Source organism: Lissotriton helveticus, chromosome 1_2 (assembly GCF_964261635.1).
Source record: "Lissotriton helveticus chromosome 1_2, aLisHel1.1, whole genome shotgun sequence".
In the NCBI taxonomy this organism is placed as follows: Eukaryota; Metazoa; Chordata; class Amphibia; order Caudata; family Salamandridae; genus Lissotriton; species Lissotriton helveticus.
The window spans coordinates 8,661,009-8,684,074 of record NC_136058.1 but is presented as its reverse complement, the minus strand read 5'-3'; positions in this window follow the sequence as shown (position 1 = coordinate 8,684,074).

Here is a 23,066-nt window from a genome sequence, read left to right as displayed (position 1 = left end):
ACTGTTTGACAATTTTATTCTCACCCAAGTATCTTTAGGTAACACAATTAAGAAAAACCCAGGAAGATCAATTCTGCATTAATTGATTTGATCAAATGTTGTAGAATATTCTATAAAAGAAACAAATAGTTTTTGTCTGCCTTGAATAGCTGTGTTTTCTGTCAGGCACAAGACCACAATGTTATCAGTTGAGGAGAATTGATCTTTAAACTCAGTTCAAAAAGAGTTTATAATGTTGTTGTCTGTAGTCCATATTTGTCGTTTTTTTAAAAGGTGCTTTGCAGACAGTTCACCATCTTCTTCAACTAAGGTGATCAGAAGATCGGATCCAATTGTGGGCCACGTTTGTAAATTGTTTGGATAATACACCTTTCAAGGATTGTGGGGTTTGGCTAAATAAGACAATTCCAGTAAATAAAAGGGATAATAAAGAACTAGACTTGTCTGGATCTTTCTTGATTAAGATTTGCAGCTATTAATCCGATTGACAATTTACTTTTTTGTAATGCCACCAGGATCTGGTGGAGTAAATTAGAAGGAATTCCAAAAGCTTTTTAGGTTCTCATATAATTTGACAATTTAGGGTTTGCAAGTGTGATAAGAAATAATATTGTTGCATTCTTTTTCGTGATATAAAGTTTTTTTACCCACAAGCATCCAGAATTTAACACTGTCCATGGAATGGGTGGACTGGCATGATTCAGCTTATGTTTCCTGCCTCTTTACGGAGATAATTGCATATATGTTCTTCCTTAAGTTTAATTTTAAAATTCCAATTGCCTGAGGCTTCTTGTTTTTTCTACATGTACTAGGATATCATGTTTGCTGATACAATATTTGAATTTGCATGCTTTATTATTCCTTGACTATATTGAGGATAAGAATTAAAACATTCTTAAGATGTATAACCCAGAAGTAAAAACATTTGTAAAAAAAAATGAAGTTTTGAGTCCAGTGAGCTAATATTTAGGTGTTTAAGGAGCTGTTACATTTTATTCTCTTCGACCCGATTTTGGTATTGCCTACTATGTTTTCATGTTTTCTTTCAATCAATTGTTTAATGGATTTACAGAATCATCAAAAAAGATGAATTATTTGTAGGTTGAATACTAGAATTCAAGGCCCCTGCTATAATTTTAGTTGCTTCAGAAATAAAGTCTACTAAATTTTCAATATTCTTTGTCAGTGTTGCAAATAATGTAGCATTTCTGAGCTACCATGTCAAAATGTAAAAGTTGATAAAAACAAGATACATTTTGTTTATGAATTTAATGAAAACTGCCAAATGTGATTTGAAGAAGAGATCATTTCCATGTTTGGAAAATTATTTCTATTTTTAGGTAGTATGACCATGCCTCCAATTGGTCTGCCAAACCTCCTTTTAGGTGCAAGAAATGTGTGCACAAAAAGTTTGAAAGGTAAAGACCTGTTAAGTACCAGATTCCTTGGTGGCAGCTAATGTGATATTAATTTAGATACTTCATCAGTTCCAAGACACATAATCTTGTTTGTTTTTTAACTACAGCACTATTCCAAGAACAGATGAACACCTTACTGGTCAGACGTTGCAGTGATACATCATGAATGAGTTGTTTCTCTATGAAAATGCTGTTCCTCTGAGACAATAATGATTAAATTATCAACTTTAGGTGATATAAGTATATCAAGTCCTTTAGAGTGTTCGTATTCCTGAGTAGAGATAGTGGTCAGCCATACTAGTGTCATTCTTTTCTAGTCTTAAAAGAGAGGTGTATTTCAGTTTTGGAGCTTGATTTCATAAAGTGTCCTAATCTGCTAATTTAGCCTTCCTTTTTCTAACGCAGGGTTATCACAATGCTATTTGATCAGATGGTATGGGTATAGATTGTTTTATCCAAGATCAATTCCACTCTGTCTATACCTTGTGAACTGATTTTACTGAACACTTCAATGATTTTATTAATTTGTAACATAATTTGGAAGTTTAGTAAGTCATGTTAGGTTTTTGACTGAGTGGGTGTAGGTCAACATGATATTTCTGGGTTGCTGTTAACTTTAATTTGGTGGCTGAAGAGAAATTTAGGAGCAGTGCCATAGACATTTCTACACAGAAATGTGTTTCCTTCGTTTTCGAGATCTACAGGAGAGTGCATGTTTAGATCTTTAAGCAACACAGTGCCAAAACAAGTGAGAAGGATACTCTTAACTATATTTCCTGGGTACTTTTCTGGTTTTTATTCTGGATCATTCACCCCTGTTTAATATAGCTGTAGGGAAACTTGGTGAAGGGGTATCTAGTAGTTTTACAATATTTGATATACCAGGAAGTGTTGGCAGCCAAAAACGGGGGTCCCAAAAAGCGTTTTCCCAATGTTAATTTCCATAGGAAACTTTAGAGATGGTGTAAATTCGTTCAGTAGTTCCTGAGAAATTATAAAAAGAAAAGGAAACTTTAGACAAAGCTACAGCCCGAACTGCTGAACAGAATTACACAAAATTTGGCGAAAAGGTAGCCCTTGGTTCAGAAACAGCCCTTTTTGTAAAATGGTGTAAATTCGTTCAGTAGTTGCTGAGAAATTAGAAAAAGAAAGTTTCGATATCTGAGCACCGAGGAGGGTTCACGCACCCTCCCGTGCACGAGCTACACTTTGATTGGCTGCCAACACTCCAAACCAGGAAGTGTTGGCAGCCATTTTGTGACTCAGTTACCGAGTCAGAAGTTAACTGTGGAAAAAAGGATGAATAACATGAATAAGGGGGCAGGGTAGGAACACCCTGACCCCCTAGGCCTGTTCAGGGGGTTCCACAAGAATCCCAAGGGCCCTCCCTAATTATTTTTATTATAAAACAAATTTGAAGTCACGCTAGGTGCGCGCCTCAGCCGTAAAAAAATAAAAACAGCACTTCGTTTTTCAAAGTCCCTGGGTTAGCCAAGTCCCAGGGGCACTCAGCAAATAATTTGTGGGTGCCCGAGGGGTCGCCCGCAGACCCGGGGACTGCCACCTCAGCGGGGCTCAAACAAAAAATGTATGGGGGTCCCAAACTCCACACGCTGAATCCGGGACCACCACCTCCCCGGGGCTTTGATAATATACTGAGGTTTGGCACGCAGTCCCCCCCGCAGCCCCGGGACCACTACCTCCCCAGGGTTCTGTTTTAAAATTAAAAATTATGTGTGTGGGGGAAGAGCCCCTTCCCACACGCCTCAGGGACAACCACCTCCCCGGACACGTAAAATTGAAATTCGGGGGTCCGTTACAGGCCCCAAAGCGCTAGAGATCACCCCCTCCATGGGGCTTTAGAAATGTTGGAAGGGGGCTGCGTGGCCCCCGTCCTGGAGCCCATAGTGGCCCTGGGGACCGCCACCCCCCAGGGCCGGCTCCAGCAGTGTCCTGGGGTACCCACCCCGGGACACTGCTGCTTGCTATGGCAGGGCGGGAGCACAAGGATCTTTGAGATTTATGTTTGACATGTCTTGCATGTGGCAAATGTGCAGCATCACTGTGTGTTACATTGCCTCACAGCTGCTCCTCCCTTCGAGCCTATTTACTTGTGTGCGCTACGCGGTTGCATCACTTGCACTCCTACGGCACATCATTGTCATGCTTTTCTGCTCATGTCCACAAGCCTGACAACGACACACTGATGTTGGCAGTTGAAGGTGGGCGGCCACATGAGTGTAGGCCTATGGTAAGGATAGGGCGGACACAGATGTAGAGTTCATGCCTGGCTGAAGTCGTGCTGTGAGTAGGGCTAGGCATGTGGCTCATGCTGCGGCAAAACATATACACACAGTATGTATAAGCCAAGACCCGAGTGGTCTTGCGCTCCTTCATTTCTCCGGTTCATGTGAGCCAGCCCTCCGGGTGCATGCTACATTGCAACATTGTTGATTGTGCGCCAGGTGGCGCCTACACTAAAACACAGACACATGCATTAGTTACTTCCTTGCCGAGTCCAGAACTGAATCACGGCCAGAGCCCTGGGCAAATTCTGCACACCTCTACACTGTACTGGCGTATATCGGCTCTGCCCACTCCGCTTACACTTACAGGGGGGAGACAAAAACGCTACATAACCAAGGTCTTCCCCGCTGCCAGAGGTAACATGGTTGCGTCCGCTGTCCACAGCACAATTAATGTGGTAGGGCCAGGGCCATCATGCATACATAATGAACACACGGACACAGTTAGATAGATAGTGGAACTGGCTACGGGCACGTCCACCCGGCCCCTTTTTATTACCAGGGTCACATGTCCAGTGATGCCTGTGCTGGATGTGTGTGGGGTGAGTGTAAGCCAGCCCTCAGGGAATGGTTGCTGCTGGCAACAACTACAACAGTGATCATTGGATTACACACAGAGATTCAATCATAAAGGGTCCATCACTTGTGGTGCACTAAGATAGGGCTCCAGATCTGAAATTACACACAAAAGATTCTGTTGTAAAGGGTCCATGACTTGTGGTGGACTGAGGTAGGGGCACCAGATCTGAAATCATACACAAAAGATCCTATCATAAAGGGTCCATGACTTGTTAATGTCTCTTTGAGATAATTCTGCTGCCTGTGGTGACCTTGTTGCATCTGGTGTCTACAGCACGAAAGTCAATCATAAAGGGTCCATGAGTTTTGATGCACAGAGTTAGTGGCACCTGAAGAGCTCAGTGTGTGTGCAGCCAGCGATGATGGTGTGTTCTTGCAGGTCAGGATTGGATTGGATATGTGTGAGACCTGCTGACCGCAGTGTAGGCCGGAGACAGCGGTCAGCAAGGGCCCACAACCATGTGGCGTTGATTTGAGCTGCACAGAGTTTGTGGCACCTGAAGCACTCAGCGTGTGCGCAGCCAGCGATGAGGCGTCTTCTGGGCAGGCCGCACTGGATGCACTGTCTGTTGCCTACTGGACTCTGCAATTAATAAATGAAGACTCAATGTTAATTGTGATCCCTGCAAAGGGGCGTGGCCGAGCAACAAGATGGCCGCACAGTGAGGTGGCTCTGCTGGCAGAGCACATAATCTGACTATTATCTGTGGTCTGGTGAACAATAGGGGACGCACAAGCAGAGAAAGAGTATGACTGACCCTCGCGTTGAAATTTGCGAGGTTTCAGGCGAGGAGAACTCGCTGCAGACCGCAGATCCATTGAGTTGGAGGTGCGGCCTAAACGGGCCGAGACAAAGCAGCGAAGACTTAAAGCAGGTTTCGTAGGCTGTAAATAGTGGCGAGCTTCCAGGAGCCGAAAAGAAGCTACTGCCCTGGGCGCCCGTAACATGGGGGCGGGCGGATAAAGTGTGTGCGGCGTAAGGAAACTACCTGGGACAGGAGACACGAAACTGTGGACGACCGCGAAACAAAATGGCGGCCCACTGGCATCGGGAACCCTCTGGGGAGTGCAGCAATAAAGTGAGGAAGAATGTAGATAACACAATATTGAATCTCGCTGGACGGCGTGCCCCCTTCAGAGTCAGAGCGCAGGGCCTGTAACGAGCAAGCGCGAACACCGCAGTACCCAGCAGGGAGGATCAGATTACCAGAGGAATTAACGGGAGACAGTTGATCCTGAGCCAACAGAGTGCACCCGTACGAAGAAGAGCGGTAGGTGTAACACAAGTAAGGGCATGACAGCGTCGATATCGCCCCACAGGACCTGATACCCAGCAGCTCCGGTCCAGTGTGCAGGCGGACTTTGCGACGAGTGCCCCCAGGAACGGTACGAACATGCCGCCGCCCAGTTAGCAAAGACCCTGGCGCTAGGAAGACAGGAGGAAAACAAATAAATACCACAACGGACTCCAGATCCGGCACCCTTGAGACCTGTGCATGAGAGAGTGGCAGACTGCGGCCTACTAATGGCGGCGGCCTCAACGAGAGTGAGGACCGCCCAAAAACGTGAAAAGACAGCATAGCTGGTGAACCTGCCCAAAGAAGACGAATCACGGGTCAGTGAGGAGTACCGGAGTAGAGCACAGAAGGCCCGCGGCCTACCCGGGACCCGACGTGCTAAGAGTGGCATTCCAGCATTAGAAGGCCCAAGGGTGTAGCGCTGCAGGCCAGCCAGAGAAAACACGACGCAACGAAGATACCACAAGGGGGACTACACATCATGCACCCCCCCTGAATGTGGCAGTAAATGTGGCGAATAGCTGCGGATCGGCCCGAATGCTTAATTGCCCACTGATCAAGAGCACGGAGCCCACGGGGAGCGTGCAAACAGAAGTGTGGCCCAGGAGCAGCGATGTATTCGGTGAGTGATGCGCTGCAGAGTGGGAACGAGCGCGAGGGTGCCACTGGCTGCAAACTGGGAGAGAAACACACAGCCTGCTACCCTGGGGCGACAAAAGATAACGTGCCATGAGATCGCAGGGCCATGCAATATGCGCCGTGCCTTCCAGTGACCGTGTGAAATAGTGAAGTCTGCCGGAGCTCTGGTGAGCGGCGCATCAGCAGTACCACCCATCGACAGGCTGAAGGGAGACACACGCATATAGGTGGACAGCTGACACCGCAAGTGCAAACCACGTTACGACGGGGTGTCACGAGGAGACCTCACAGGATCAGAACCGCATAAAGGAACGGTGCAACCATCAATAAAAGGGTCAAACAGCTAGGCAGCGTAACGCGCTACACCACAACTTGAGCACCGTAATATGGTCCACTGCGACCCCCTCCTTCCTCCCCCCCGGGTTATTCGACCAAACGTGCCGCCGCAGCAGAAATAGTCAACTGTACACACAGTGCAGAAGTGTGGGAGAAAACTAACCAGCATAGGTAAGACTGACAAAAAGCAAGCCAAGCTCTCCTTCAAAAAAAGATCAACACGTCTCTAAGACCCCACCACCGCTCGATTACTATAGTCCCTGAGACGCAATTGGACTCTGACCAAGACTATGACATCAGAGCAATGATGTGGCAGGTAAGGAGCAGCCTTAGAGCAATCGATTCGAAATTAGACAATATGGCGGTACAAATGGACCACATGTCCCAAAGAATAGACAAACACGACAGCCAGCTGGACACAGCCTGGAACAGCGGATATCGGACTCGGAGGATCGGCAGGAAAGATCGTAGAGCAACATGCTAAGTATGGAGATGGTGCTAGAGGTAACAAGGGCCCGCAACGAAGACCTGGAAGTGAGGTCCAGAAGGAACAACGTCCGTATCATGGGGGTACTGGAATCCACCACCATTCAAAACATGGAACGGTACATGGAAGAAATGCTCCGAGATCTGTGCGCGGAGGAACTTACCCCAATGTTCCTGATGGAACGTGCCCATCACACCCTGGGCCCTAGGCCGTCTCCGGGGGCTCTGCCGAGATCAATCCTAGCTCGCCTACTCAACTATAGAGACAGAGACACTGTTTGAGAGTTGCAAGGGAAAAAGGCGACACTCATTATCAAGGGAACAAAATAGCACTGTATCCGGACTTCACTCAAGCCGTACAGTCGGCAAGAAGAGAATTCATACCGGCCAAAAAACTACTTCAACAAACTGGTACGAAGTACGCAATGATGTATCCGGCCAAGCTGCGGGTCCACACCGGGGGGAAACTCCTGTTTTTCACCGAAGTCAGTGCTGCCCTGAACGCCAGGTACTACCCCAACCAAGACCAAGACTTCACCTGCCTCCAGAAACCAGATCAGTGACAATGACTGAATGTGTGAGTAATGGGGGGCCACACACTCTGCTCTTTCAGGGACATCAACAGTTGCAACATCCTTGAGCCAAAGCTGATAATACACGCTTTGCCACCCTGTCCAAATGTGACAGGGCAGTAAGCAGGCAACCCCACACCCCTCTGGGATGATTCCCTGTTACACTATCTTTTAGACTTGGCATCTTTTGGCGTGTTTCCCCCGAGTTTTTGCTTTCTGCCTTCCCGGCTTTTCGCACTGCTGATCAGTGGTAAAGTGCTGGTGCTCCTGTGGTAAATTGTGTTATGATTGGATGTGTGACTTACTTGTCAGTCCCCAGTAATGGGCACTGCGGGTGCCGGGTCTTGTGAGTCCACTGCCGCTCGTGGGCCTGCAGCACGGATTGTGCCACCCACGTACGTGCCCCGAAAAAGGTATAGGTGAATGAAGTTTGGCATGCCTAAACTCAGCGTCTAAAGACGCAGCCTTTAGCGAGGGTGCCCTTTTTTCATTCTGAGTTCATAAAGGCCGCTTTTAGAAAGTGGGTATTATTTTGCTCGGTCATCCTGTGTGCCTCTGCTGGAATGTGGATTACCTGTCTGGTTTTTGGACGACAGATGGCTAGGGAGCAGGGTGGCTCCCGATAGTCTAGGTAGGTCAGGAAAGGGCTAAATAGACCTGGATTACGATGGGGAAGAGGGAGGGGCTTTCCTTGCAACTCAAAGGGCTTGGGTTGCCTCTGACAATGCCATCTCCACCTCCTGCCAAGAATTCACGCCAGAGAAGGTCCAACTGGTTCTGGCCGGACACCGACACCCTCTTCCTGAAAGATCAAAGGATTTTTGTATACAAATGCTGGGTCCCAGACCCCTGAAATTTAGAACTCATCTGGATCAAGAAGACTGCACAGTAGAAGAGCCGGAGAAACTACTGAAAGGAACAACTGCTTTGCTGCGTGCTTTGCTGGGCTGACCTGCAGTGGCTGCTTCTGTCTTGGGCAGTGAAAGGCCTGAATTGGACTTTCTGCAACCAAATTGGTGAGACCCTCCAAGGGCTTGATGTAGAGCTTGCCCCCTGTTCATGAAGTCTCAGGAACAGCAAAGACTTCAGGTTCTTCGACCGGCAGCACTGGGGACTTTGTGTTTTGTGCTGAAACCCGAAGAATGCCACCCGACGATGTCTACGACGACCCTGCCGAACCTTTGTCCTGAAGGCACCGCAGAAGGCACCACCGCAACGCCGCACCGCGACCCTGGTCTCACCGGCGACACCTTCTGACGCCATCACCGAACCACTGCTTGCACCACGACCTGTGGGCACCGCACTCTGCACCGCCTTGCTTCATGCCGAAACTTTGGCACCGCAGAGGGCACTGCCGCCACGCCGTATCTCGACCCTGTTCTCACCGACGACACCTGCTGACGCCATCACCAAGCCGCTGCTCTCACCGTGACCTGTGGGCCCGCACTCTGCACCGCCAGCGTAAAACGACGACGCCATGGCCTTCCTGACGCCGCCACTTCCCGCCGACATCGACGCTGCTGCCTGCACCATGGTTTGGGGGCACAGCTCATAAGTTACACGACACACCGCCCTCATTCCACACCGCAGCCTTGACCCTCCGAGGCCGGTATCATCGACTCCAGTTCGTCAGCCAACGACAGAGCTTCAATAACGACAACACCGCTGCTTGCACCGTGACCTGCTAACACTGTGACGAGCACCGCCTCCATTTCGCACCGCTACCCTGGTCTCACTAACGACGCCATCTGATGCCGCCACCGAGCCGCGGCTTGCACCGCGACCTGGGGCACCGCATGCTGCACCGCTGCACTTCACACCGCCGCACCCGACACCTGTTGGCGGCAGCGCTTCGTATCCCATCAGAAAGGAGCTTGACCTGCAACGCGAGTGACTTCAAGGGCCCCTTCGCCCTGCATCTCTGAAAGGTACTGTTTGCGGGTCTTCCTGACACCGTAGTTGGCCTGCGACCCCGCGGTCAGCCAGAACTGTTTTTGTATTTGTTGTTCCTGACGCCGTGATAGCCCCGAACAGAGCTATCGACAACAAGGAACTATTTTTAAAGCATATTTTGATAAGTGAAGATTTTGAAGCATTGTATTGTGGATTTTTTATCGTATTTGGTCTTGTCTTAAGTATATAAATATTGGATATTTTTCTAACCTGGTGTGGTGTCCTTCTGTAGTGCATACACTGTTTTACTGTTGGTTATGTGCAAATGCTTTACACACTACCTCTAAGATAAGCCGGGCTGCTCATGCCAAGCTACCAAGGGGGTGAGCAGGGTTATTTTAGGAGTGTAACTCCCTTATTCTGACTAGAGTGGTGGTTTCTGCCTCTCTTTGGTGCAAATCTCAGCTAGCCAGAAATCCCATTTCTAACACTATGTTAAATGGGTTCCCTTGCAAGAGATGTTGTTCTATAAGGGATCCGCAACCTGATTTGGGGGTTGGTGTGGGATGGGGGAGGATGGGGAATGTTAATGTTTGCTGTTGGTCGCAAGGCAGCTCAGTCATCAGACTACATTATCCCAGTTGCAGACAGTCACACCCAGCTAGTACAAAGAGCAGGCACACACACAAAACGCAACAGTGGCTGTATCAGTGGCACAGGTTGAGACAGAGAGGCCGGGCGAATAGAGACACACAACAGGCAAATCTTAGATAATGCAGCAGCCGACTGTTTAAACTTACCTGCCTCACCTGGCACGTTCGAGGTCTGAACGACCACCTGCTTGATACAATCTTATCTGTCTAGACATGGGGGTAGATATTTGTCTCCTACAAGAGGCTCACCTCCGGGAGACAGCCGGTACGAGACTGTCCGCCGCCCGATGGAGCGAGATCTTCACTGCCAACTACTCAAATTACTCATAAGGGGTGGCTATTCTCATTTGAAAGGGTGTGCCCTGGCAAACGCAACTGTCAATAAAAGATCCAGAGGCTCGGTATTTCCTCCTAAAGGGGACACTATTTCAAAGGCCACTAATTGTAGCCAATGTCTATGGCCCCAACATAGACGATCCTACATTTTTTCGCCACCTCTGGCATAAGATCCAAACAATGGGAGACTCTGCAATACTTTGGGGCAGAGATTTCAATATCGCACTGATGCCACACATGGACAGGGAGGGAACGTCCCAGGCCCACCACCCGCAAATGACAGCGACATTGCATAGTATAATACAAGACTACAGCCTAGCTGATCCCTGGCGCGCACTCCACCCCCTGCACGTGAGGGAACCTGCATCCCACACCATCGTCAAGCGTGGTCAAGAATAGACTTCTGGCTCTTGACCAAACACCTACAGGTTTGGGTGCCGGAGGTCACCCACCAGGCCCGGACACTATCAGACCACGCCCCGGGTGGCCTTGGCCCTACTGATCCCACAACATTATCTGACAGCCATTCTCATGGGGATCCCCCCAAATGCTTTAGTAGATGCAGCTTTTTGCGTAAGCCTCCGCACACACATCCAGGAGTACTTTGAGCACAACACTGGGTCGGTGTCAACAGAGGGCGCACTGTGGGAGGCATTTAAAGTGGTAATTCGAGGGCATTGCATAGCGGGCCAGTCCGGAGTCCTGCGTGATATACGGAACAGTCAGAGTAGAATAGAAAAAGAATTATACAAACTAGAGTCCCAATACTGCACGACACCATTATCCACCACTTTGGTGAATATACGCACTACGCTCACGTCATATCAGGAAGAAGCTGAGCGAGAAACCACATTTTTGCATAAACATGAAACGTCGTGTAGATACGGAGAGGAGGACAGACCAGGTAAAATGCTGGCCAATCTCCTGCATAAGCCCAGAGGCTTCCCCTTTATCATGGAACTGACCACCACAGATGGCGAAATAGTAGACTCCCCGCCAGACATCCTATCCACTAAGCGCAGCTTCTACGCACCACAACTATACAAGTCCACTTCCGAACTAGCAGAGGACCTATTGCAAGACTATTTCGACTCCATTGCACTAGTATGGTTTAACAGAGCCCACCGTGAATACATGGAGGTGCCCTTCACGGTGGAGGGTGTCAAACAGACCATAGGGAGTCTCCCAGCTGGTAAGACCCCTGTACCAGACGGCCTGACGGCTAAATTTTATAAAGAGTACACCGATATCCTGGCACCATGACTCCTGGCAGTATATCAGGAGGCCATGGAGGCCATTTGCCCGCCTCAATGCGAGAAGCCATTATCATAACAGTTTAAAAACCAGACAAAGACCCCTCCAACTGTGATTCTTACCACCCACTTTTGCTGATAAGTATTGACACAAAAATCTTCTGCAAACTTCTGGCTATCCGAATGAAACCACTGCTCCCTCGGATAATACTCCCGGACCAATCTGGTTTCATACCGGGCAGGTCCACGTCCCACAATCTCCGGAAGTTGTTCGCGCTAATGCATTATCTAGCACCACATGTCCCTGCAACCGCGGCCTTGATGGATGCCACGGAGTGGGGATTCCTTTTCCCGCTGCTCCAACGGATAGGTCTCAGCCCCATCTTTATCCAACAGATAAAACTGATCTACGCTATGCCCACGGCGCTCTTAAGGGTGCTTGGCCTGGTCTCTGAGCCCATTGAAATCACTAGGGGAACTGGCTGCTCGAATCAGACAACATCACACACATTGTAGTATTGGGTTCATGACAAGAGGCCTGGCAGTATCATTATATGCGCCAAAGTGCGATCCTTCAGAACCGCCATTTGGAAGGCTGTCAAAACTTTCTCAACAGTTGAAAACTTCATTTCGGCTGTAGTGTACAAATATGATTTGTTTCGAATGGCACTGTGTCCACTTCATTGTACGTCAAGTAAGTGAAACCCGCTGCGCCTGGTACGATTCATATCACCAGGTTAGCGTGGTTGTCACGTGTTAACAAGTCTTTAGATTCCAGCCAATCAGATTGCAAAGAAAGTAAAATAGCAGAATGTTCCGGTAAGCAGTTTGCTTTTGAAAAAGTAGGTTGTATCACGGCATAAATTGGCTTGATACCCTGGCCATAATTGGGAATATAAATACGCCCGAAATATAAAAATCCCAGCAAGGACTGAAGTTTTTTCAGAGTGGTTGGAGATTGCAACTGTGCGCATTTCTCCAGGAAATGAGGAGCCAGGTATCGACCTTCATTGTTGAGCTTGTAGCCCAAGAAGAGCACCGCATAACATGCGATGTGAGACTTGGCAAAATTAAACTTGTAATCGTAATCTGCAAAATGCAGAATTATGTGGTCAACTCGACACAGATGCGCCCATAATTCGTCGTCTGTGAGATAGATATCATCAACATACGAATATGCTTCTGGGTCTATTGCTGTCTAATAAAGAGACAACACGTGCAGCGAAAACTCCGGGGCTGTTTTTGCAGCCCATTGGGAGATGCCGGTATGTTTTTCTGGACGTCACCCGTTGTGAATGCGGTCGATTTGCTGCTTACAGGGGACAGATTATGGCTGTAAAAACCATTTGAAATATCCAGTGTTGTCTTGTATTTTTTACGAACAAGGTTGTCCACCAAGGCACAACTATGGGTATTTTGTACTGCAACGGTCCAGCAATGGGAGTTCAAGTTCCGGTAATCAAAAACTATGCGGTACGACCCATCAGGTTTGGATACAGTAAAGAGCGGATTGTTCATTGGTGATATACACGTCTCAATCACTCCTTGATATTCGAACTGAGTGAGAATGTTGGCAACAGGATCTTTAGCTTCCCGTTTAATAGGATATTGGGATTGCAGTTGAGGCATTGACCATAAAGGAATATCAAGTGGCGGTGATTCTTTATCCCAGCCAACCTGATTACGGTACACAGCCGGAGCAAGGGCCAAAGCCCACTCAGCAGCAAAAGCGTCTACATACTCTTTGGGAACGTAACGTGAAAAGCTAGGAAGTATCACGTCTTCACTGCAGGCCGCAGCCAGAACAAAATGTGGGGGCCAGTCCTCCTCCGCTAGCAAAATGTCATAGGAAGCGGTCAGATTTTCCAAAACAATCCCAGTAATAACACGCTCAATGTCACCCTCTGTATGAAAAACTATTTCGCACAGCCGATCCGGGGGGGCTACCCATGTGACAGCCGTCTCTACAGTAAGGAATGTGTCAGTTGCTGTCACCTCCAGACAAGGACGCAGTAAAGTAAATCCAGTATTTGTAAAGCGCGAACAGTTACCTGGAGGCTTCCCGTTACTGGGGGCCGTCGGGAAGATTAAGCAAGCTATTGCCCAGAGTCACATGGTGCTGGGCTGACCTGCCACCGGTGATCGAACAGTGGGCCCCAGATTACAGCATCAGTCACCCTGTCCGCTGTGCCACACCTCCCACACTATTGTAACTTCTGCTGCACTGGGTAGCAGGGTTACCGCCCAAGTCCAATCCAGTAGCCGAGTTCTCACTGTCTAAGGCATATCTCGCTGTTAAAGCGGCAACTTTTTTCTTTGGAAAAGGGGCTCTGAAATGTGGCTTCTCTTCCTGTTTCCCCTTGCCATTAAGCTGACGAGTCTGATCACGTCCCCTTGGAACTTGCTGACTCTTGCCTTGATCCCCACCACCAGCTTGTGAGCCAGATGTGTCCTGTGAAGAATGAGGAGAATGCTGATCAGGGTCTTGAAATCTATCAGGAGTCTTAATTTTCGCAGGGTTGCGCAAGTCATAAGTACGCTCAGAAGATTCACAAGTCGGGGAGCTAGCACGGGAACCTTGTTTCTGTTGTTGTTCTTGTCCCTTTTTCTTATTTCTCCAGTTCTTTTTTAGAAAAGACTGGGCGCCCATCTGTATTAGATGGGACTTTAGGCTGTGATTTAGCCTGTGTTTGCGATTGAGTAAACGGTTTGTTCCCCAAACTATTGCGGCCAATGGTTTTATAAGCCTTAGCAATAATTTCTGGTAATTTGCGTGGTTTGTCCATCTCCTAGACTGCTGCCAAGTCGTTAGCGACTTGAAAGCTCACAGCATCGCCCTTGACATTGGCAAAAATCATATCAGCCACCACGTTGAATACTCCCACCAGACGCATCCTCAATTTCACAGCCGCTTCAGCGCTGTATATATCCTGAATACACTTTATCATGGAGGGGAGGACAGTCATAGATGGTGTGCCGAAACACTTCGAGTATACAGCTGCAAACACCTTTCCCCCGGTGTTACAATCAGCTAACTCGGGAAGCAAATCTTGAGGAAAACTAGTTGTTAAATAGAATGTTCTTTTGTCAGTGTGATAGGGAAATTTTTACAAAGTAATTTTTTTTAAATAAACACACTATCTGTGAAAAAAAAATCAATGTTTCTTTACAGGAGAGGTATTAGGCAAAACAGCTTCAAGCTGTCTACATTTTTCAGCACGCCAATAAGGTAGTTCATCCTTATTTGTCGGACGCTTTCTCACTACCAAATTAATCATAACAGGACTGATAGTCACACCACCAGTCACCGCCGGGTGTGCTACAACCCCTGGTGTGGAGCTGCCTGAAAAGCACGGGACACGAACTGTGTAACAGCTCTATGTAGATGAATTAAGGAAGTATGCAACACCCGCAACTCATGGAGAGTAGCGTTTGTTAATGCACAAGGGTGCTGTGCATACCCAGTCAACACCGGCCATGAGGCTCCTTCAATTGATGAAGGACCTAACCAGGCAGGTGTAAATGAGTGAGGAAGGGTGCCATTAAACCAAATACGGTGTTGCCAAGCTGATAGAGGAAACTCTAGGGTCTGATATGGACGATACGCGAATGGCATCGCAGTGTAAGTATACTCATAAAACATTATCATCTGCTTCAACTGCCGGAAAGGGGACCCAAGAATAAAAGACCTCGGATGGATACGTAGGATCCGTTTCAACTACAAAAATTAGATGGACCCCAGTATTTCCTTAAGTAGTCCCTGAGCGGCTTACGACTATGTGCGGCAATCTCATGCCCCATCACAAAAGTAGGATGTACAACTTAAAGTAGGCAGCACAGCACGGGCTAATAATAGAGAGTAACCTTTTTATGTAACTTCAAGGTTGAAAGAACCTATAAAAACTTCACTATAGGAGGTATTCCCGTCAAAGCCACCTCCTGAGGCAGATCTGAGGGTATCATGGGCAAGCACTAGCACTACTCAAGCGTCTTTCAGATAAGAACCAACATTGGTGGCGCCATGTTGCGGGAATTCTGCACATACAGAGAACTATGCACAGGAAAACAGGACCTTAGTGAATAGGTGGTGTACCAACCTACCACATCCGTACCCAAAATCCCTTACCGACTAGCTATAGTGTTTCATTTGTTCTCCGTCTACAGCGAAGCTACCAATGATTAGACAACCCAGAACACGTAACTCTATCTTGGGAATCGTGGGAGCTAGACACTCGTTAGCTTAGCCATTCATATTTGTCCACATTGCAAGTACAGTTTAAAATGTCTATTTCAACTTACACACTCTATTGTGCAGTACACAGGTCAATACTAGCAGCAAAATGCATAAACACAATATAGACATGCATTGTTACAATTCTATAGAACACAAACGGGGATGTCATGTTATAGAAAACAATGGAAAAGGACGGGACAACCTAACCAACCTTCCCGTGACAAGAGATAGTTTATTATAAAACAGAAGACCTCTGGGCTTTGTCAGCAGACCCCATACCTCAAGGCCTAGATGCAATGTTCACATCGCAGGACAAACACAGGTCTTCTCTCTGGAAAGGTGTCTCTCCGTGTAGTGAAAACAGCTTGTATTTGCAATATTAAATACACGATTTCCAGAGGTGCAGCTGTGTGATGTCTGGTATGTCTAGGTGCGAGGGACAAATCAGAACAGAATAACATGGGGCATTGTTGTTTAACCTTGAACAGCATGTGCTGACTAAACCTCAAAGCACAGAAAAGAACCTGCAAAGCAGACAGTTCTTATGTGTAAAAGGGGCACAAATAAGTATTGCAAATTAGATGGTTGCAGTGTCGTGCGCAAAAGCAGGTTCATGGCAGCGAAGCTCATGCTAATTTACCAATTGTCGACAATGGACCTATAAGCCTTACTACACGTGCACTTAACAAATGCTACTGTTAATAAGTATTATAATTATTCACAACACCACCTCAAAAGAGGGAAAAACAAAGATATCCATCAGCTTTGGATTAATTATTTCTTCTTTAGGCTAAAAGATAAAATGGAAAGAATATCTTTCCTTATTTTTTTGCTTCTTGGAAAATGACTGTAAGAACTAAAAGTATGACTCTTCCCCAAACTAGTGGGTATCAAATAATATAATAATGTATTTAGGAACAATTCCCTTTGAGAGTTTGTTTCTGAATATATTCTGAATTCCCAATTCCAGAAAGAAAATAAAGTTCCATCATAGTCTTCAGCTTAGTGTTTGGCGGATGGAATACTCCATCACAAATGTGTTAGATGTCCCAAATGTGTTAGATGTTCCTTTCTGCCTTATTACAAGTACACTACAGCTAGGTCTACTGGAATTATGCAGCAGGGGAGCACCAAATTATGTGGCAGGGTTGGCTAAATTATGCAGCAAGACAAAAGCTAATTATGTGGAATAATGCTGCAGGTTATTTTTTATAGTTACATCATTATTTTGTCATTTTTACACATGGTCATACTGTTGTGGCATCAGTACATTATGCAGCAGATGATGGATTATGTGGCACATTCATTATTATGCCAAAAAAGCCATAGAATAGCATAATTCCAATGGCCCTGATTATAGTCTAAGGCACTTGCAATATTGCTTACGAGCTACGCGTAACGTTTATCATCCACCAAACTCTATATAAGGCCCTAAGGCCCTAAATTTTGACACGACATTTGCACATATCTTACAGTGCTTGCGATAATTACCTTAATTTGCCAGTGGTAGCAGTTATTATTATTTTTGTATTATTATGGTCATTTTTTTGTGTCTGTGCAATTTTAACTGATTTGAAGTCATGTACCCCCTTTTTCCTGCAGAGTTCAAACTTTCAGCTTGTCCAATCTAGCAGGAGCCTATACTAAGTTTACAATTAGAGATGAACCACAATCCTCAGGTTTCTTAGGAGGGAGAATGAAAATTGTGATATTTATGGGACGTTTTCAATGATTTTAAATGATTGTGATAGCAATACATAGACACCCGTAGATGAATAGTAGTGAGAGAATACAAAAGGTGACCATACAGGGGTTACATAAAAGAATTTAGATCCGCAGAAAGAGGAAATAATAGAATATTATATTTTGTTTAAGTTTTTGTTATTGAAGCACGGGGAAATCGGCCATGAACTATATTGGTCTATTTGATTCAGTGCATTATTATACCACCTTTAATATAGAGAAAGCACAAAAGATTATTTCTTATGCCTTTGGTTAATAGTCTTTTACATTCTATGATGATGGGACCCCACATTTTATAAATCACATTTATCTCTTCTCAGCTGATAGAAACTAAGTAGCCATAACTATAGTAGATCTGTCAGTGTGTCCAATGTTATGTGTGAGGGTGACCTAGGAATTATATTCTCTCAGATGTCATAGTCCATGACATTTCCACTCTCTCACTCTCTCACTGCCGCCATTTAAATTGTTACTAAAGTGTGGCCAGACTTCCTATTGGTCATCACCTTTGAGTGTATCCCTGGCATGTTAGCAGTGGTTGTTTTTTTTCTAAGTCCTTTACATTGACATAACAGCTTGCAAGGAAGTAACTCTTACTCTTCCGTCCTCGTCTAGTCGATTGCAGCCCGACAATGAAAAGCTGATGCTCCTGGAGAGACACCACACTCCAAATGAAAAGTTGTGTCATCGAAGTAGTGGCGTGGTAAGTGTGGGATGACGATAGGCCTCAATGGACTGGCAGCCACAGAAGTCAATTCCCTTTTTATAAATTAAATTGTGTGAAGAAACCCAGCATACTTCATCATGGAATTGAAAAAGTGATCTGCACATCCTGGCAGAATGTGGTATTTCAATCCGCAGGAAAGCTTTCAGCCTCTTTCAGTGAAGCGGAGCTGAGAGGCTTAGTGAGTGAGTTGTTCATAACCTTTTACAGCTTGTAATCACTCTTTTAGGAGGTTAGCAATAAAACTTTACTACTTTCAATAATTAATTGTTTACATTTTGTAGCAGATTGATTGCTCTGTTCAAACATGGCGCATCCTCCCTGACCTCCTACGAGCAGCAGTGACACACAGACTCACTTTCATCTTTCACTGCTCCTAATGTGGCCATTCGTTTTGAACCAACAATGGCCACGAGGCACCACGACCTTCAGACCCGGAAGTATATAACGAAGTCATCTTCCAAAATACTTGCAAACACTAGAAAAATGTTATTTTCAAAAGAAAATGTTTTGTTTTCTTCTTTTAAACGCACGTATCAACACTTGCACTATAAAAAGATGTGGGATAAAAAAAGACTGGATGATTTGAAAAAAATGGAAATTACTGATAGTTTCTAATTTACTGTACATTTCATCGAAATGTTTAATTTAATGCTCCGAACTCAGCTTTCAAAAATCAGTAGGGTACTCATTGGCACTTATACAAACGAGGGGATACTGTGAAATATGGTAGTTTCCTCAGCAGTGTAGTAAATAATTTACAAATGCTTCGATCTAAAACCATAACTTAAATTGCAAAGTAAGAACAAGACTTGCCGGCTAATCTTCCGTTTACGAGAGGTTGTTAGTTCTATTAGTCTATGTGAACTTTGACCCTGGCATTATTTTCTGGAAGCAAGAGTAATTGTCCCATTAACAGCAGCTTTAAGTGTCGAATCATCATTAAAATGAACCCATAATAGAAATGACAGAAATATCACTGGTGACCGGAAGCTTAATCACAGATAGGAGAAGGGAACATGGTTCAGGAGGTTTTGCAAAGAAGGAATTCAACCCACACATGACATTGTTTTGTGAGATTGAAACAGATCACTAGAGGAATAAGTCCCAATGGCGCGAATGTTCCTTTTGCACAGGGATGCAACTGTAAAGAGAACAAGCATTGGCATAGCCAATAGGTCTCGCCTTTGGGACCTTATAAGTGTTTAGTAATCCAGCACAATATCCTTGGTGCAACAAATCAACTGTTGCATGGCTAAACACTTATAAGGTCCCAAAGGCGAGACCTATTGGCTATGCCAATGCTTGTTGAACCTCTGACTTACACAAATGCAGACACTCGAGAATGGCTGTTGTTTTATGTTTCTTATCACCTGATTGAATATTGAAGGATCATTTTTGGAAATTATGCTGTTGAAAACAAGCTGTGGTCCACAATTTGGCAACTTCGACTGAGAGGCTCTGCTGATAATGCCTGGAAAGAAATATCTATACAAAATACACACAATGATGATTTTAAGATAACATTGACATCTAATAGGGAAAGTGGAGAAAATGAAAGCTGGGCACAATATACAAAATCCTTGAGTTTGTGTTTATTCTTTGGCTTTCCACGTATCGAGACGTTGCGGTTACCTGCAGGTCATTGTTAACAGAAGCAGCCCCTGTGCTGCACCTGTTCAAAATGTCCTGGGTCACACGGGATGCAACGCATCAAAAAGAGCAAGATAAGAGTGTGCGTGAGAGGGGAGACTCCGAGCGAGAGAGAGTGTGAGGGTGCACCAGTGTCTGTGAGAGAAGGGAGAGTGTCTGAACTGAAGGCATGTGTGAGAGAGAAATGTGTGCATGAGAGTGGGGGGGCTAGGGGAGAGAGGTGAAATTGGTAGTAGTGCAGCCAGATATTGTCAAAGTGTAACCGGAACTGTACAGCCCGTGCAGAACCTGCGGAAACGCCCAACCACGAGTATGCACCCCACCAGGCTGCTAAATCACCCCCTTCCTGCCTCCACACAAGTGAGTTTTAAACTCTGCTCCTTTGTTTACCATGGGTGGCAGTTACAGGTCGTTGGTGCCACCCCTGGAGTCTCAGCCGAAGTGACAAGTATCCCATATGAAAGTAATACCACCCCTAGGGGCAGATATTGAGCGCCTCCGTCACCACTTCACGAGACGGGGGAGCAGGTGCAGGCAGCAAAGACCGATGTGCACAGACAGTACAGCAAAGGGACCTTGTGCAAGAATGGAATACAGTATCACGGGGAAGAACAGAACGGCAAAATCGGGATGCCGTCTTCTTAAAAGAAGAATCCAAGTTTAGGAGTTTAGAGTGAAAAATAGAAGAAATCCATGAAAAAACGTATGAAACAATTAGAAATCTAAAGACACGATGAAAAAGAAGAGAAGTAAAACAAAATATACAATAAACAAGCATTGGCCACGAAAGTCATCGCGATCATAATCGCTGTGAAATCGAAAGTGATTCGATGACACGCTAAAACACGCAAGGGATGCGCGCGCAAGCGCGCGTGCTTGTGTGCGTTCTACCAAACTGGACGCCGCTTTGGGAGCACTTCGCAAAGCAGCTACTAAATGTCTCTCCGAGCAGTGCATGCGCGCTGACTCAGCGAAACCTAAAAAGTGAGACAGTGATGAAAGAAATAGAAGGGATGGCATGATGTTAAGCCGTTATTTGATAATGTGCGAATCCCTGGTGTGCTCTCCTATACATTACTATGCCATTATAACAACCATTTGCCACTATTTTTTATTCCTGTTGAGTAAAATGGCCAAACCGAATTTGCACGCTGCCACTTTCAGTAAGTGCGCTAATGGCTGGAACCAGGTTCAGTTCAGGGAATCTGTTTTGTTACTGCCAACTGGATGGAAAGCAGTTTATTATATAAGTGGGGGGGAAAAGCAGGAACAGAGCATTCACCTCATGTAAGGGGATAGATCATTACGCACCCGCAGCCTAGGCAAACCCATTCCGCATTCCGAACTTCCTGCCCTAACTGAGAGAAGCACCATGTCAGATTGCTAGACCTCATTCTGGGAGGGGGGGGGTGGGCTGGGAGGGGCAAAAGTAAAACCGGAAGTCCCTCCCTGGAAGTCCGGGGCCGGAAGTCCCTCCCCGGAAGTCCAGGGCCGGAAGTCGAGGGCCGGAAGTCGAGGGCCGGAAGTCCAGGGTCGGAAGTCCGGCACCTGTGGGGCAATCCAGGAAGTGGGGGCAGGTGTAATGTGTGTGAGTGCCCTTCACACAGGAATTAATGGATGTGTATGTGTGTCAATGGTGTAGAGTGGCGGTGCGGGGTGGTTAGGGCTAGCGGCAAGGCAGGCAGTAGGGCCTACAGGTGTGTTTAGGGTTATGGGATGGATGAACAGAGACCTACCTGTGCGCGCCATGTTTGTTGGGCAAGGAGGGACATGTCTGGGCATGCAGAGACATGTCTGGGCATGTTCAGCGGATAGGTGCGGTTGCAGGCGGGTGTTGCTTGAGCAGCGGCGAGGTCCATCTGTGGAATGGGAGCCCTAGAGTGTTGCAGGGTCTTTTTTTTGGGAGGTAGGCCGGCCCCCAGGAGGCGTTCCTGATGGCGATGGAGTTCCTGAGTGGTGGCCTGAGGCGTGGGGGCGGGCCATAGTCAGCAGAGGACCGGAAAGCCATTGGTCCTAGACCATTGGTTTGCTGGGGCAGTAATTTTGCAGCCTAATTTTAAAAACGTTGTACTGTAAAATGACAGCATTTATGAAAATAAAATTAATAAATAAATAAAGACAAGGGTTATGCAATTGTGATTTCTTTTACATATGTGGTAATGTATTTGGGCTGATAAACCTGGTCATCTTGTAAAGCAACAGCAGGGGGTTGGCAACATGTCCATGCAGTGTTCTGTAACATGGTGGACTGTCCTCCATCAGCCCCAGACTGCTAGGGTGTTAAAATCTAGATCGTGGCGTAAACATTATCGGCGCCATCTTGTCTCTTTTCAGATCCATACGTGCGCGTAAGCAGCAACCATTTTGATTGCCATGGCCTCTCTGCCCACTCCCGATAGCCAGCGTCTCTCTCTCCCCCTCACTTCCCAGCCTCGCAAGCATCCCCGACAACCCCCGGTCTCTCCTGCTTGGGTCATAAACGCACCTCCAGCGCGACCCTGCCTCCGAGCCACATCCCGTGCTGAACCCCCCCCTCACTGTTTCATCTCATTCATAGAACAGGCCCTTTTGATAACCTCTTCCTCCCTGCCCGATTGTCCCAAGCCATCACTTAGCTCAGCAGATGCAGTTTATTGCCCCCTACAGTAGGACCTCGCCCCACATCAAAGGAGCGGGGATTAATCAATGCCTTCACCCTCCCCCTAGATCCGACCGATCGCCCACATTCCTGTTCCCAGCGGAATGTCCAGCTGCGCGATAGCCATCATGCTGTGATTTGAGTGGGGACCTCTACTGTAGATATGTGTGAGAACGGGCCTGAACCAGGGATTCCAAAGATGCCTTTGTGAACTTCAAAGCAATACCACAGATGTCATAAATGTAATAAAGCCATAAACATGTGTATAAGAGGCCAGGCCTCAGAGATGCGGTTAGAGCACCTCG